Source organism: Nipponia nippon, unplaced genomic scaffold, assembly GCF_047370975.1.
Source record: "Nipponia nippon isolate SJK-2023a ecotype South Korea unplaced genomic scaffold, ASM4737097v1 scaffold_3, whole genome shotgun sequence".
Taxonomy (NCBI): Eukaryota; Metazoa; Chordata; class Aves; order Pelecaniformes; family Threskiornithidae; genus Nipponia; species Nipponia nippon.
The window spans coordinates 3,130,528-3,147,778 of NW_028262347.1; the positions used below are offsets into that span (position 1 = coordinate 3,130,528).

The 17,251-nt window shown below is 37.6% G+C and overlaps 1 protein-coding gene across 2 annotated transcripts in view; it reads left to right on the forward strand.

Moving 5' to 3' along the window:
- The window catches only part of CHCHD3 (coiled-coil-helix-coiled-coil-helix domain containing 3), a 164,017-nt gene that overhangs the window by 58,710 nt on the left and 88,056 nt on the right, over nucleotides 1–17,251 (forward strand). The gene's annotated exons all lie outside the window — the stretch shown is intronic.

Consider the following 17,251-nt stretch of genomic DNA (forward strand, 5'->3'; position numbering starts at 1 on the left):
TTATGTGCTAGAAAACAACAACAAAAAGTCTAACTTCTGATGATTGTCTCAAACCTTGGAACCAGCTTAGTGGAAAAATTCTGTACCAAAGAGTCGTATTTCATTAGAGTTGATGTATAAAAACTTCCTGACAAGGAAATTGTAAAATATGGCTGGCTGTTTTCCTCTGAAAACTGACACTATATGTTTCAGTCCATTTCAAATGTCTGGCAGATTTATAACTTCCTATATATAGTGGCTGCTTGCTATATTGAGTCTGTATTGACTCTTCTTTGTAACAATAATCATTATTCTCTGAGGTATGAATATAACTTTTTATTTTTTTTTAAATTACTTGAGTATAAATAGTAAATGAACTGGTATTTTCAAGAGCAAAGAGTTTAAAATTCTTATGTGAGCATTCCTATTAAAATAAATGGGATTACTTATGTCAGCATCTATATAAATATTTGTTTGGCCCTCTGTATCTGAAATAAAATGAAAGCTTTCTAAGGTTTATTGATTGGTAACACATTAAACCAATCACTTCAATAAGCAATAGCTTTATCTACGCTTTATAAGTAAAAATCTATTGCCCGTGTTATTTTTCCAAATCACAATTTAAAACCAAATTTCACCTAAGCACACCTGAGTATTAGTATCTCTTGCAGATGCTTCCCAATGCTTTTTCACCTCTATGGTAATGTTATTGTTGAAGAATAATTACAGTATGGTAAACAAATGTTTACTACTTTGTCATTTTAAAATATGGGAACAAAGGAAAATGGAGAGGAATTACGACAAAGGTACAGCCTCGGTCTTATGCCGTAAACCCTTGGATTCTTAATATTGTGCAGGAGAGACAAGGATTTTGTGGCCTTAACCTAATGAGGAGCTGAAGATTTATAATGGGGAATATTATTTGCATAATTACCAGGGGGTATGCATCTTTCACTTACTACTGTAGTTAGCGCTGTGCTTTTGAGAAGCACATGATACCTTTCTCATCAGCCAAACGCTTGAGAGATTTCTTATAACGGATATTAAACTGGTTTATTTAGCCATTATGTCAATTTTATTGTTAATTTTTACTCTAGAATATTTAAGTTAGCACTGCCTCTGTGAAGCAACCGGGAATTGCTGTTAACTAATTTTGAACCTTATCAGCCTGGGGAGTGTTGTTTCAAGGTGTGTGGTGTCGCTGCACATTGCGTTGGAAGAACAACACACAAATGGTGGTAATGAAATGAAGGAAACACCTTAAAATCCTGTAGGATGTCCCCTCACATGGAGGACAGCATGACTTGCTGCCTTTCCGCGGTGACGGCATCGCTGCCTGGCGTTTTAGATCAGACTACCAAAACCATGCTTTTGTGGCAGCATAGGCATGACAGGGCATAGATACTGCACATCAGAAGAGAAGCAAGGCGTCTGAGCTCTGCTAGTGATTTATGTATCCTGGCGTAGTCGTCTCATTTTTTTTATCGTCTACTGTTGCAATCCGTGAAATTTTAGAATGTCTTGAGGTTCTTTGTTATCTTACCGTACGCATCAAAGAATGAACAAACTATAGTGGAAATGACAAAATTGCAGTAGTAATAGCAAATGCGCATAGCGATTTTCACCAAAGTAGCAAGTAGGCTTTGTGTGGTGTGTGTTGTTTTTTTTTTTTTTTCTTAAAATGGGTCTAAATATTAAAACATGGAGTAATTCTCACCTTTCTTGCAAGTTCTTCTAGAAGTTGCCTCCTTTGTTTTCCTGTAACTGGTCCGTTTTTATTCCCTTGGCGTCATTGCTTATGCTAGCTGTTTATTTGTTTCATGTATCCAAGCTGAATTTATAAAATCTGTAACACCGGGGGATATATCTGTGTGTACTATTTGTCAGGTAGAATGAGTAATTCCACGTTCTAGTAAACTGCTGTGGTAGGTTGGTACTTTATGGAGCCCAGATTTGATCCGGTGTGTCAGATTCTTTTTGCTTCTGAAATGTCAGTGGCGTAATCTACAAAATTAATTCCTTTGCTGCTGCTAAATTGTTTAAATAGTGCACAGGAAAAGAAATTATGGTTATAAAGGAAGAATTTTATTTTTTCTTTACAAAGGCTACTAATTCAGTTTTAATAAATACACATAAAATTGTTAAATTGAAGTAATATTTCCCATTCTTAAACAATTTTAACACCAGCTACTGCTAATAGTTTCGGAGAGAAGAAACTTTTAAGTGTTAACAACCCAAAAGCTAGCATTAACTCTTCATACAAACCAAAAAACCTGATAAAATGAAGCTAAAATGAACAGCTAAAAGAATAAAAGCTTTGCAGGTGGCAAGAACTGCAGAAAGATGTCATTTGTCTCTTTAAGCGAAAGTATTCCACTTCTCAAAAAGACCTAAAAGAAGTCAGCAGAGCTCGTACAGCAAGGTAAGGCAAAGGAGGAGGGCATCCTTAAAATAAATCTGAAATAATTTAAAAGTGAACAGAATGAGGAGGATTGTGACGCTTGTTAGGCTTAATGTTAAACACCCTCCCCCCCCCCCCCCCAAAGTATAACAAAAAAGGCTTTTCAAGAACAATTAACAAAAGGTATAAAAGCTAACATCCACACACGCGATTTAATTTTTTTTTCACGTGTCTCTTGAGAGTGGAGGAACTTCTGAAAGCTCCCATGCCAAAACTTTACAGAGATCTCCTCAAACAAGGGCTAAGGTGTGACGTTTCTGTGGAAAACGTTAAGGGAAGTTGACAGTTTTACCAATAACAGCTTTTCAAGCCTGGATGGTATTCATAAAAACTCTGAAAGAAACTCGGAGATGATAGATGAGCTAATGATAGCTGAACTACTGATGTGCTGTGTAAGCTGTTCGGGAAAGCTCCCTCAGTAAAAGTGGACTGGAAAGTGGCTGATGGGATGTCAACTTCTTCAAAAACAATTTTGGGGGAGATCGAGGTTTACAAACCAGTAATTCTGACGTTTGTACCAACCAAGGTAGAAATTACAATTTAGAGTGGTATTTCCAGACCCTGACCAAAGCCCTAGAAATCCCTCGTGGAGTCAGCGTGAGGATTTGTTCAACTGTTGATGCTTAATTCAGCAGAAATAAATCCAGCTACTGTTGGTTCCTTTAGTAACGCTGTCAGATATCATTGACTTTGAGGAGGATTTCAGGCATAGCCTAACTTTCCTTATCCTGCAGCATTTGGGTCTAGTCTTTAATAAGCAATGCCAGTGAGACTCAGCATGCTGAAGAGCCGGTGCGGTCCTGCATCTCCTCTGGCTTCTCGCCCGTCTCTGGCTGTGTGGTCCTGCTGTCTCCATTGCAGTGGGGCTGATATTTGATGCTGAGACAAGCTGACTTGGGAGAAGTTCATTCTCCTTTTTTTTTTTTCTTCTTTTTTTTTCCTCCCTCTCCTGTCTGGCAAGTGATGTGAACGAGGTCATTTTGAAGGGTCAGATGTACATCAGTGTTAGGTGTGAGGGATGCTTTGCTGATGAAGAATTTCTTTACCTCTTTTTCTACCCATTTCCATCCTGCACTGCAGTTCACCTCCTGTTCCGTTGTGTCAGTGCAAATGTGGACTGAAGCAAACGCATTACATATCCATCCCAGAGGCCTTTTTCAAATGCAGACGTGCCCATAATCTGCTTTATAGCTTGACTACAAAATTAGCTCAATTGAGGAAATTGCAAACTGTGTGTGGAGGGCAAGTTGTTGGGGGAAGAAAATGAAAACTGCTTGAATTGCCCTTGCCACCAAAGAGAGTGGTTTTGTACCTTTAGCGTTACTACAGTCAGTTTTGAGAGATGATACTTGCAAAATATCCCTGAGTGTTTTCATCAAAGGACAAAGCGCACTTTGTGCTTGAAGTTGTACTTGAGAACTGCCTGTAGTGCTGCAGCTGATAAAAAATATTTCTTTCTTCCCTACCCTTAGCACGTATATGATGTTTTTTTCTGCCCATCTGTCTTGAAGGATGACCTCATAATAAATTAAGTCTTTTATTTCAGTCTAAGCATAAAGTATTTTGGTACTGGTGTGGTCCTCTTTAGCAAAGACCAGTGCAGTTGAAGGCCCCATACTTCTGACTGCTCCAAGAATACTTGTATTATGTTTTACTCGCATAGGCAGCAGACCTGTCCTTCTTTGTAGTATTTATTATTGGGGATCTTTGCTGCACATCTAAAAAATTGTGGATAGTTGAGTTAGGCATGGTCTTGTTGAGTGGCTTTAAATGTGGTAGCTTTGCCATAAATAGCTTATTGACGTTCCATCACTTGAGTCATTATGTGAGTCAGGGTGAGACGTAGAGAATATGGAGTAAAAAAAATCAATAGTTACCCAAGTGCAGAGGACCTGTTGTATTTCCATCTCCTTATAGTGACCTGGAGTTTACTGTTAACATATTTGCTTCACTGTCTGGACTGAAACGAGCTGTCATTAAGACCCTGTATGTTAGAAAATGGTTTTATTGAGCTGCCAATGACATTAAAGTCTCATTTCCCTTTGAAGAGGCACAGAAATATTGTTCTGTTCATTTGCTGTAACCATAACATTAAAATTTGATTATTGCTATCATTAGAAATCTGTGTCCGTACTAATACAATTATATCTATTTCCCCATGTATTGTTCCAGGCTTTCATTGAAGTACCTGTTAGAGAATGAATTCTGTTGTTGCTGAGGTATTTTTTTATTGTTTCGTAAATTATGTTCTGCACAAGAAGGTCTATTAATAAATTCTGCGTTGAAAAAATCAGTTTGGAAGAACTATCCTTATATTAAAAAACACTTTTTGCACCTTAGGTGAATGTGGTAATCAGATTATTGGATATTTTTTCCTAGCAAAATCATATTTGAGATGTATAATTCTTCTTTTGCTTTTCTGAGTACTGAAATCAATAGACAAAATACATTCCTCGATATATTAGAGCTGAAGTGCGTTGAGTTACGTTAGGCAGGAGTTTGACCTATTGTCATAATTGAATACATATTGTTAAAATAGAGTGTTTCACTCTTCTGCGTCTCAACTGCTTAGACGTTTTCCCCATCATCCTTGGGTGGTTGGTCCAAGTCACTCCGTACACGTGCTATGCAATGACCTTTGCTTTAGGCTTGCATTTATTTTTCCTGTCCTCAATTCATTAGCTTTGTCAAGAGGAGGTCCCCTGTTTTCCATAAGCAGATTATATTCTGACCCTTCCTGCTCTTTCCAAAGAGTCCTGTGCTAACCATATTTTAAGGATGACTTCACTAGAAAATACCAGGGGGAAGAATTACTAAATGAGTTAAGGCATTAGTTCTCAAGAGAAAAGAAGTCTGTTTACAAACCTGCAGTATTTATTACATACCTCATTTAGCTCATTCATCATTTTAATAGAAAAATGAATCTTTTTAGATGATTCTGAAATAATTTGAAGTAAACTACATAGCCTGAGGCAAAACATGATTGCTTACTGTAGGGAGGGCCAAGCTGTTTCTGAGAAGTACAGTATGATTGGTGACTGTAATTTACAATTTATGATAGTAAAACTATTAAAGGCTCATATTTGAAAATTAGACTTAAGGTTTGGAAACCATATGGCACAAAATTAAATCCAGTGACAGTTGTTTTGTCTCTTGTTCTTCAGTTTTCTAATTTAGAAAGTAGAAATTTCTCTTGAAATCTCCTTGAAAGTAGATATTTTTTGAGATTTACTCAGAAGATTTCGTTCAGGTTTATGTATGTGGCTTCTTCTTGCCATGCACTGTTGTTACTGCTACTCAGAAATAGCAGTTTTGTTGCAGCATATAGTCTTTTTGCATTAGTACTCTTTATTTGTGGGCAAAAGTAATTTGGGTTTGTTTTTCCCGTTGTAGAAGATAGGGTAAAAGACAAGAATGGAGGAAGCAGTTATTTTTGAATATTGAGGATGTGATCGATCTTGTTTTGTTTTGAGGGAGAGGGGTTTGGTTGTTTTGTTTAGAGAAAGAAGTGGGATACAATGAAGAAGTCATTTACGTTTTGAAAATAGTAAACTCCATTGCGATGTACGTGCTCATCTTTGTTTGAATAATCGTAATATCATGGATATGGCTTATGTCTCTCCTGGCACACATTTCTTCTCTCACTGTCTCTCTCTCCCCCTCTCTGGCAGTTTTGCTGCAGCGGTAAGGTGTTTGGGATAGGAATCTGCCTTTCTGTCTTTTCTGGGATGTTAAATAGATGATGTGAAACTCTACAGTATGAAAAAGAAGCTGTTGCTATACAAATAAAGGTTAATAAAGTTTTTTTCCAGCAATGCAAGAAAGGGGACTTCCTACCAAATAGTTGCAAATCGTGAATGGTTTTCTTATCTGGACAAATATATGTGCCTTGAAGAAGTGGTAAAGACCCACTTGCATGTCTAAAATTGCTTTATTAATAAGAGCGAACAATTCCCGCCCCCCCCCCCATACAGTTAAACAGTAAAAATAATTTTAAAATACCCTGTGGGTGATGGTGCTCTTTGTGCTGTAGGTTGTAATCCCAGTACAACCTCTGCCATTTGAACTGTTAAGCAAATGTTTTGTTTCATCTCTGAAACTGCTATCAGGTGCCCGTGAACTAGAATAAGAAGTTGCTTACCTGTATCTATCTTCTGTCCTTTACAACATCCACTCTGACATTTAAAATATTTGTTTCAATGGAATAATACAAATAACTTTCTCCTTCCCTCAGTTTTTCACTTGACAACATGCTCTAGATAGATATATATTATTTATTTATTCATTCGTATATGTTAATTGGGTTAACTGTTTTTCTTTTCTCTGTGTCAAAGTTTGACAGATATGAAAAACACAGTAAAAATAGGAAACTTTGAAGGCAAGTAAGGTACATGTAGTGAGCATTTATTCTCTTTAAATATTTCTTTCTGAATGGTGAGAGGAATGTGTTTTGTTAGTCAAACTGCATTCCTCTTTTTTAATTCTTATATAGCAAACCCCAAGATATTTGACAGAAGCAAAAGTAATCACTGTGTTATCTCAGTATCCAGATGAAGATCTAGTGCTTTACAAAGCCTGCTGCTCCATCAATTTGTTCTTTTGGTTGAATTCAAATTGAGTTCATTTTTATAGATTCACTGCATAATATTCTCCTCTCTCCTCCCTCATTCATTAACCAATTTGTTCTTGCTACGCCCTTTTTATTGAATGGCTAACAAAATTGCCATGCTATCTTTTCAAATGAATATCATCATTCCTTGTCATGCATGGGCAAAAAGTAAGCATATTAATTCTTTTTACATATACCTTCCCCTCTTCCGGAGAGAAGTCCCAGTTCTGCCCTCAAGATATCACAAAAAGAATGTTTTAAATAATGTTCTCTTGAAGCTTTGAGCACAATGCTTGTATCTAAATATTCCTATCCAGACTCCTTTTGATTACTTCTGGGCTTTGGGAGCATGTACACCCTGCCAGTTGTATGACACAACAAAAGCCAAATCGAAGAGTTGTCAAGACTTGTCCTTGTACGCGACATGGTACAAGTACATGCAATGGATTAAAACATGTTCATTCGACAGAAGTCTTGAAACATAATACAGACAGTCTCCTCCATTTCAACAAAACAATTTGCTGGGTCTTGAGACTCTCGTTCTGACTTTCATTTAATATTTGTTTACCCTCAGCTTAGGTTAATTTTTTCTAGGCAAATACTCTCTTGTCTCTCCTGCAGAGTACTCTAGTTATCTTCCTTGCTTTGGGTTGAATTAGAAGACTTACAAGAAGAAAGGTTGTTTGGGGGACAGAGGGGATGGAAAGTAAGAGCGATTTGTTTTCCTAATGACGACCTGAATAATTAAGGAAAATCTTTATTTCACGATATCTGTAACTTATCTGAGGACTCTTCGCTGTGTAACGTGGGGATGTTGGTTAGGAACACCAGCTGAAAGAAGGGGACCAAGCCATTGAAAGAGGACAGTTTGGAAAGGATCTAGCCACCTATATATTAAAAAAAAAGTCACTATTTATTAAAAAGTCACTATATTGATTAGCAGTCTTGATGTTGCTGTTTTATGATATTTGCTATGTGTACTGTGTAGTATTTGCTATAATCAGGACTCTGCCTATTCTGTTGCAAGCAAGTTCTGAGACAAGGGCCCTTCCTTTTGAAGTATCGAGCTTAAAAAAAACCATGAGGATTTGTTGTGAGTAGCAGTAAGATGACAAAGTGGTACATATCATGTTCCTTATGGCTTAATTTGATAGTTTTATTTTGTAGACATCCCTTTTATTTTTGTATAACTCCCCTTAATTTTCTATACCTCCCCTTTTATTGAGAGCAGTTGAGAATCTGGATACAGAGTTTTGTTGACAGAGCCTGTTTAGGAGTGAGTGGGATGTGTGCTTCGTACACCTCGGAAATCCTAGAATAATGGAAAATTTCTTTCCTTTGGGAGACATGTTGTCTCTCTTTTTTCCGGGCAGTTTTGTGGTGACAGTTTTTCTTGGGAATGGGAGGAGTGGCTGGAGGAGGAGGAGAGGAAAAAAATCTTGAATTTCCTTGTAACTCAGCAGATGAATAGACTATGCCCCACCAACTCTGATATTCACAACTATGCCCAATGTTGGGTTTTAAACTTGAGGGTAATTAGGGTGAGACACTGGTAGGTAAATAGTTAATTACATGTGCATTGCCTCATTTAGGAGGAGCTGACTCTCCTGGCATGCTTGGGGAGCTCAAAGTTTAGTGGTGGATGTCGATTTTCATCTTTGATCTACTACTTGAAGCTCTTTTGCCTTCAAGAGTCCCATTGCCACCCACTTTTACATCTCTCTCCCATTTAGAAAATTATCTTCTTGACTACAAGGACAAAAGTTTTTTTTTCTTTTTGTTTTTTTTTCTTTTTTTTTTTCATGAAGTGCTTATTTTGTGCTTATTATCCCTTAATTAGGGAATGGACCCTGGAGTGGTTTCCTCCACCTTGAGTGCTGTGAGGCATGGCAGTGACCTTCTGGCCTTAGTACCACCAAGGCAATGTTAACAAAGTATTTTTCCTTATGCATTTCTGAAAGCTTAGGTCTGGTGCTGTGTTTATATGAGGAAGAGAGAGAAAATACACTTTAGGAAAGCTCTGTTAAATATTTTCAAATAAATAAAAAAGCACTTTGACTTCAATGTTGGTAAGGCCAAAGCGAATGGGAGGACCATCTACGTTATCAGCATTTGCAACAATGATGTCATATTTTTAACTAAAAACACAAACATAAGTAATGCCTGAGACATTTTTATTGGTTTTGGTTTTTAATACTTCTTCTGCTCTTTGTGCACTTTGACATATTCTTTATTTATTAGCATAAAATTGGATGATTTGTGTTTCTGCTATGAGTTATTGAAGTAGTGAAACTTCAGTGTCTCTGCAGGAGAACTAAATGATGACTGTGAAATACTGTTGCATGCCTTTTTTTTTATCCCCCCTGCCCTGATGCAGTCTATAAGATTGAAAAGTTCTGTTGCCTCTCCTTGTCTGTCCTTTTTTGGTCTTAGTTACCACATTTGGTTAGCAAAGAGCCTACAACAGGTGATGGATAGTGAAACAATCATCTTCAGGCAGAATGATTTAACCTTCACCAGAGGTAACAGTTCTTGAGAATTTGTGTATCACAAGTTAGAATGAAACGTGATTAAAAAGCGCCATCTTACACAGTTACTATTAGTGTCCTCGTAATCATTGCTGTAGATTCACTTACATAGTGTCACAAAATATGCTGGATGGTTTGAGGTACTTGGAGCAGGCCAATACTTATGGTGGTAGAGTTGATGAGAATCTGAATTCTAGAAGAGGCATACTGATAGGGAAAGGTATCTTGGGAAAAAGGGAGAGAGGTGACAAATTAAACAATACTCTGTTTTTGATGTAATTTTAAGTTTCCATGTCTTTTCGTATATCAGGGTCCCACTAGATGTCTGGAATATGTTGAGATGCTTAAGTGTTGTAGCAATAGGTGCCAATGTATCTAAAGCAGGTGTATGCAAATCCAATTAAAAAGGATATTTCAGAGAGAGGGTGAGGAAAGAAAATCAAATGTCATGGTTAGGTCTGCGGGTTTGGATTTTTTTTTTATATAGATGTTAAGAATTTTTTTGGTCCTATCATCTATTACTTGTATGATGTAGGCATACCAGTGTGTGCATGGAGGAAAAAACCAGTCTGCCTCCTTTCTTTAAGGAGGGAAGAGTTTGAAGTGTAAGGGTTAATAAATTGGGAATGTTAATATACCATTTTATTTCAGTAATAAAAATTACTCTCTTGATAGTACAATCCTGTGAAGACTGAGGGCTGTTTAATTTCACCGGTCCCGATAGGACAGTATGTCATCTCTGTCCTGCACAGTGCAGGGGAGTTTGTAGCTGGAAATTCAGTCTCCTTCCAAGAAATGTAGTGATGATAGCCTTCGTATGTACAGTCGTGTGTGTTTGTGCACTAGTCTCTCTTTCTCTGAGGTTGTGTATTTGGGGAATCTGACACATGGGTGGCTGTGTTGCTCCTGATTAAAAAAAAAAAAAATAAAAATCAAACTTTGATTTATACAAGTAATGTAGAGAATTGGAGCCAAGCCATTTTCTTTTCAGGAGGTACCTTCCCCTTCAAAATATGCTGATTTCAACACGTAGCCTACAAAACTTTTTTTTTTTTTTTCCCTTTATAATGAATCTTGAAAGCAGAAAGTGGTTTCAGCTGCCAAGTCTGCTGTTTAAAAAATTTCATAGGAAGGATATGGGAGAAGTTTGTCAACATTCGTTTTTGGGAAGCCGTGGCAAAAGAAGATGGTAATACGTGCTTGTCATGTTACTTCTTGGTTAATATGGCTGATGCTTGTCATTTAGTTGCGAGCTTGGAAGACCCACCAGTCTGTTAGCAGGGTAAGATACTGCATTGTTTCTTTCATAAATGGTTGAATTCAAATCACGTTTGTAAATAAATAAATAAAAAAAAATTAATTACTTCTCATTTTCCTAATTATCATGCAGATAAACAGTGGGGATCGTGACATTAGGATAAGTAAGTGGCTTATGATTTTGCCTCGGAGAAAGAAACTCTTGCTGTTCCCCCTCTTCCCCCCTTGGGCTATGCAGCAGTAATAAATGAGCAAGTCCAGAGTACTTTATGATAGATAGTTAATGGTGCTGTGCCTGAGCCAACAGGCTTGTTTCCGCAGCAGCTGTCACAATTCATAGTCATTAGCATACCTTTAATGGTTGCTTTTCAAAATAATTTCTACTAGCACGTTTAGCATATGTGAAGGAAAAAGCCATGACATTGAAAAAGGAGTTCTAGGTGCAGGTGAATGTTTTTGGCCGAGTGTAAAGTTGGAGAGTGTACGCATGAAGGGTGTAAGAGTGAATTGAAAATTATTAAAGTACTTTCGGAGGTAAACATAGGTTGACTTTCAAAGCCCGTTTGTGACCATGTGTCTGTCTTTAAGCCTGTGAATAACTCAGCAAAGAGCCTTCTGCACCATGTTGTTGGCTGGTTCTTGCATTTACAGCACAGAAAGACTTCTGAAATCTTCTCAGAGGGAAGCGAATTACTGTGTGCAACAGTGACAGAAGAGTCTTTCCTAGCGTGTAGGGGCTACCGAATATTCAAGTCATGACAGCAGACTCACAGCGATGGCTTAATGTACCTGCTACTTTGGTGCAAGAGAAAAAATACTTCTGTAGAATATCTATCAGATTTTCTTTTAATGCTTCTGAAGGTAGGCAAGAGGGAGGTTGGAAGGAAGGATAATGAGTGGGTGTTGTTTCTGCCTTAGTAATGGGAGACCTCCTAAGAAGTACTTAGATAAATAGGTTAGTTGGATCTTTGTTTTACGCTGTAGTAACTCATGTAATATTTTAATTTTCCTTATCACTTTTATCTGCCTGTTTGAAGCATGGGGGGGGGGGGGGGAAATCAGTTTTTTCTTTTGAAAGTAATGATGTTGGAAGAAGATACTGAACCTGAGAAATTCATTCTTTGAACATGCTACCTGCAAGTGAGCTATTATACAGCAGAAAAATAGTGCCTATTGTTTTCTCTTGCAGTTTGGTCTGTCTTAAAAATTAATTTTAAATTTTTATATGAACAGATTTGATCTTAAGGAAAAGAAGGGGGTATTAAGGCAAGCCTTCATTTATTTTAAACAGATTTTCTTGGTAGCCTATGTTATTTTCCAGTGCTGCCAGTTTTATTCCCATATTCCTTTTGGTTTGGAGGCTCATGGAAAAATTAAGCTGTCCTTTCTAGAAGAGTAACTTTATTTTCCTGCAGTAGACTGGTAGAAAACTGGTGGTTAAGATCCATCAAGTATAAACGCAGTTAAGTAGTTTGTAACAAGAAAAGAGGGTGACCAGGTAATTGCTGTGAGCCAGTATGGCAGGGGTGTGCATTTGGTGTAGAGTGAGAGTGAGGTCGCAACCCTTGAAAGATCTTCCATAATCTGTCAAATGCTTGACATCCTTATTTTGCCGATTTCTTTTTTTTTTTTTTTTTTATGGTCAATCCTGATATATTAGGGGAGCTGATCCATGTAGCCTTGAGGAGCCAGAGATCTACTGGAAGATCAACATGAAGTATCCTGAGAAGACTGAAATCTGTGGCGTTACAGATTGATAGTGTTCTAATGCTGATCAACGTTTCCATTAGTGTTTTACTGGACAAAGCAGATTCTGAAAAAAAAACTTCAGTGCTTTTTATGAACAGTGGCTTGTCATTATTGCCCAGTTTAAATATTTGCTAGCTGCAGTGTGCTCAGCCACATGATAACTTTTGACTACTCGAATTTTGCAGAACTAGTGTGCAGTATATTTTTGCGTGTGCGACAGCACTTCTGGCTGCCCCAACAAGTAAATCTGTCAGTCTGTTAGGAGTAGTAAGATTGCAAAATCTCCTAGAGATGGTTAGTGTTTCTTACGGAGAGAGAAAAAAAAAAATTACATAGTTATTGTGAAAAATTAGGCTCTAGTGATTTTTAGTTGGATACCCAGATCTGGTGAACTCACTTGATTGTGTTGGTCTTGATTTCTGTACTCTAAACTCATTTTGTAGGGATGTGATATGAAGCATTAACTTATCTGAAAGCACTATAAATTATTTTTTTTCATTCAGTATTTCATTCGAGTTGGTACGTTTTGTTTTAGAGGCCTGTAGCATCTGTTGGACGTGGAATATAATGGAAAAGGCCGTGTATAATTATCTATTCAGAGAGTGCTGACGGTCTGGTGCCTGAGAAAGTGTAAAGGTGATAAATATGTTAGATGTAAAGATTGCATAAACACAGAGTTCGGAGCTGAAGTTCAACAGATAAGAAATATCGGATAAAATATCTTCTGAAATCACGATTTTGCTATGTTACTATTGTTTTGATATAGCTTACTTGACTGTAATTTTCTCTAATTTAAAAAGCAAATCTCCCTTCTCCTCTTCATCTTTCCAAAGTGCCATGAAAGGAAAGATGTTTAAGTTCATGTAAGATTTTAGATATTGGGGAGAGTGATATAACTATTATTCCATGTGAACTACTGGAGAAACGCAGGACGTTCCCTTGTCACACCTTCTGGAAGCTTTACAAGTTGTCCTGGAAACAACAAGTAGTCTCGACAGCTGGAATTTCTGAGTCAATCTGTATGTTGTATAGGATCATATTTGGGTGTTAAATTTTTTTTTTTTTTAAATGTGGGTATTTCTCTCCCAAATTCTGTTGCTAAATTTTTTTCTTAGACATCTGTTTCTATCTAAACTTTTCCCAATACCCCAGCTCTTTCTCAAATCTTCTGCTTCTTTCCACCTCTGCCAACCCCTGTAGCTCCCTCCTGCCCTTCCCATTCTTCATTCATGTCCTTCTTTTTGGTTTGGTTGGTTTTTTTTTTTCTTTTTCTCCTACTTTCAACTCTTCCTCTCTTTTTTTCTCTGCCTGCAAAAGAACCACCAAGTCCTTCTGTTCATATCTTAAGGACAAACTACTGCTTCTTTTCTGTGATGCTTGGGAGCTAATTGTCCTCTTCGCTTCTGTTGCCTGATGCGACGGTGTCCGGGAGCTGGTGGAAGGAAGAATTGCAGAAGGAATCCCCTACAATCCCTGCAGTCCTGGGAGGACGCGTGCTCAGCAAAGCTCTGGAGATTGCTGGGCTGTAGGACTTGGCCCGTGGGAGCTCTCAGCAATGGAGTATGCATATGGCAGATGAAATTAATGCAGAACGCTATTGCCAGGCTCTGACAAAAACTTATTGAATCTGATCTGTGTTTGTTTGTTGTTGTTTGGTTTTTGGTTGTGGGTTGTTTTTTTTTTTTCCCCCTGGAGGCTTATGGACATGGCTAAGTTTTTGATTTGATTTTATTGAAGGTAGAAGGAGGAGGTGCCCTGAAATGGATGTGATGGGCACCGCTCTCCTGGCAGACATCAGATTCCTTGGAAACTACGTGAATGCTCAAACGTCTCAGCAGAACAAAGAAATTTTATTTATTGTTAGTGGAGGTTTTTCTCTCTTTTTTTACGTGGATGAAATGAATTTGGCTTAAGCTCTGAGAAGAGTTGGAGATGAAGCGTGTAGTGTCTTTAACTCTTTCTCTTGCTTCTGACACTCTGTAGCTTGAGGCTCTGTGGAGTGGAAAATGAATGGAAAGTAATTTTATTTTGCGGAGAGGATGACACAAGACTTTTGTACAGATGGTGGAACAGTAAGGAGACAACTCCTTCTTTTCCCGATAGCTTTCAGTTCAAGTCTGATCAATAAACTGGAGGAAAAATACAGGGATTGATGCACAATTATTCACAAAATAAGTTTTACTGTCAGTTCAGGTTTATGTTCAAGTGTGTGATGGTTAATTATGCAGAGGATGAACAAATCTAAATAGGGGAATCTCCAGTCTCTGCTGCCTTAAAAGCTTAGTAGTTAGATTTTTCTGTTGTGTAGAGGTCTCGCTGTAAGCTTTTATCCAAACTATGGCTGCAGAGACCTTTGCAAGCAGAGGTACGTTTTCTCTGCCTACATTTTCAGTTTGTTACAGGTCTAATCAGCTGTGCCAGAACTTCTCACCCTGGGATCTCTTTATAATTGAAGAGAAATAGGTGCTTTTAGGATGTGATTCTGACCTGTTTCAGTTGTCAACTTTATGATGAAGTGGATTATCTTGAAGTGTCCGTTTCTCTGTATGTGACTGTGTGGGCTGGAGGGGCTCTAGCTGAAATGTGCTTGTCTTATTGCACAGACATCTCATTCAATTAAGGTGATTTGCGCCCAAAACATACAAACGTTATAATGGTACTCACATCCTTGTCACACCAAATATGGTGATAATAAATTAGAAGATGAGTCGTAATGAAAACTGTTGTCATGATGTGTGTTTTGTTATGAGGGGTCTTGTCCGTAATTTTTTCTTAGAAAACTTTGCCTAATGCAAACAGAGAGAGAGTTGGGGTTGTTCAGCCCAAAGAGAAGGCTTTGGGGAAACCTTAGTGCTGCCTTTCAATATATGAAGGGAGCTTAGAAAAAAGCTTTTCTCCAAGGCCTGTAGTGACAGGACAAGGAGCAATGGTTTTAAAATGAAAGAGGATAGATTTAGATCGGACAGAAGGAGAAATTTTATATGATGAGGGTGGTGAGACAGTGGAGCAGGTTGCCCAGAGGAGCTGTGGATGCCCCATCCCTGGAAGTGTTCAAGGTCAGGTTGGAGGTGGCTCTGAGCAACCTGATCGAGTGGAAGATGTCCCTGCCCATGGCAGGGGGGTTGGACTAGATGATCTTCAAAGGTCCCTTCCAACCCAAACCATTCTGTGATTCTAGATCAGAACACATTTATTCTTCATAATCATTTGTGAAGAATTGGTGGGAGTTAGCAGTTTTACATGGGCTTTCTTTTTCCTTTGTGATGTGTAGTACATTCTGTAGTTCTGGCTTTTTAAGGTTTATAACTTTTTGGTGTTAAAATCCCTTTCGTCCCATGGGTAGTCACAGATTCCTACTCGTTCACGCATTCCCCAAGGTTGGAGCATGGTCTGCAAGATTATGGAGTGAGTGATTGTGGCCACAGGGGGAGATGAAAGTTGATCTTAGTGCGTCTTCCCACAACGGTGATTTTGATGATACAGTGTCAGGCTGCATGCAGTTTGATACAAGGATTTTCCTAAATTTCTGGAGGAAGTGACAACACTCCTGTGATTTACTTGAATTTCATGTAGTTCAACATTTCTCTGCAGGATGCTACGATGGCACTTTAAGAAAATAACAAATAGGTGGTATAAGTAATCCCTTTAAGTTAGAGTTTATATAGAACAATTTTTAAAATTGTTGCATCTGTCATAATTGTAAATGGGTAGAGTACATGGCTGAGTGTGGAGCTGACAACAAAAAAAAAATCAGAACTTGTACTACTAGTGAGAAGAAAAAAAGCTATTTTATACTCCATTAAACTGTTACACATCATAAATAATTTATGCTCAGCTTGCTCTGTTCTGTAGCAAAGATGATAAACTAGTCATTTTAGGAGCATTTTAATGAATAGAATAGTTTTTCTGACTTTCTCTGTAACAGAGACCCCGTTCCTACAGTATTCCCCTGGTCGTTATATGTATGTAACTGGGTTAAATTATAAGAATACATTTAAAAGCGAGTCCTTGAGTCTTACTCTGATTTCCACAGGCACCTAGGAATGGGTCAAAAAAATATGTCACTTTGTTCATTTTACTTACTATAGTAAGTTTATATGGGTTATTTCTGTCATTACCAAAAGTTTGTAAGCGCCTCATGTAATATTGTGAGGATGTCTGTATTCCCAGACTGGAATATTTGTAATTTTTCCAGTTTATACTAAACTTTTAGAGAATGCATATGTTTTCTCCGTCAAACGGAGAGGTTTTTAGACTAATGAGTGTGTTGTGTTTTTAAATATGTCCTTTGCTTTGTCAGTGAAAATGCCTTACTTTTTCATTAATAATAAAACAAAAACCCAAACAAAAACAAACAAACAAAAAAACAAACCCACAAACAAAAAAACCAAACCAAAACAAAAAACCCAAACAAAATAGCATTGTAAAAATTGAAACTGCTTGGAGATAAAAAAAATAATCTTTTGGGCTACAGCATTTTTAAAATGTGGAATTTTAAAGTTGGGTTTGAGTCACATTTTCAGGATTACAGATAACTAGCTCTGTATTCTGACATTTTTGTTTATCTTGTGTGGTTTTGGTGCTTCTGAGCCTGTTACTTGTGTATTTTACTGAAATGTGCGACATGTTCTGGAAATCTAAACAGCTGAAATTGTACTTCACTTAGAG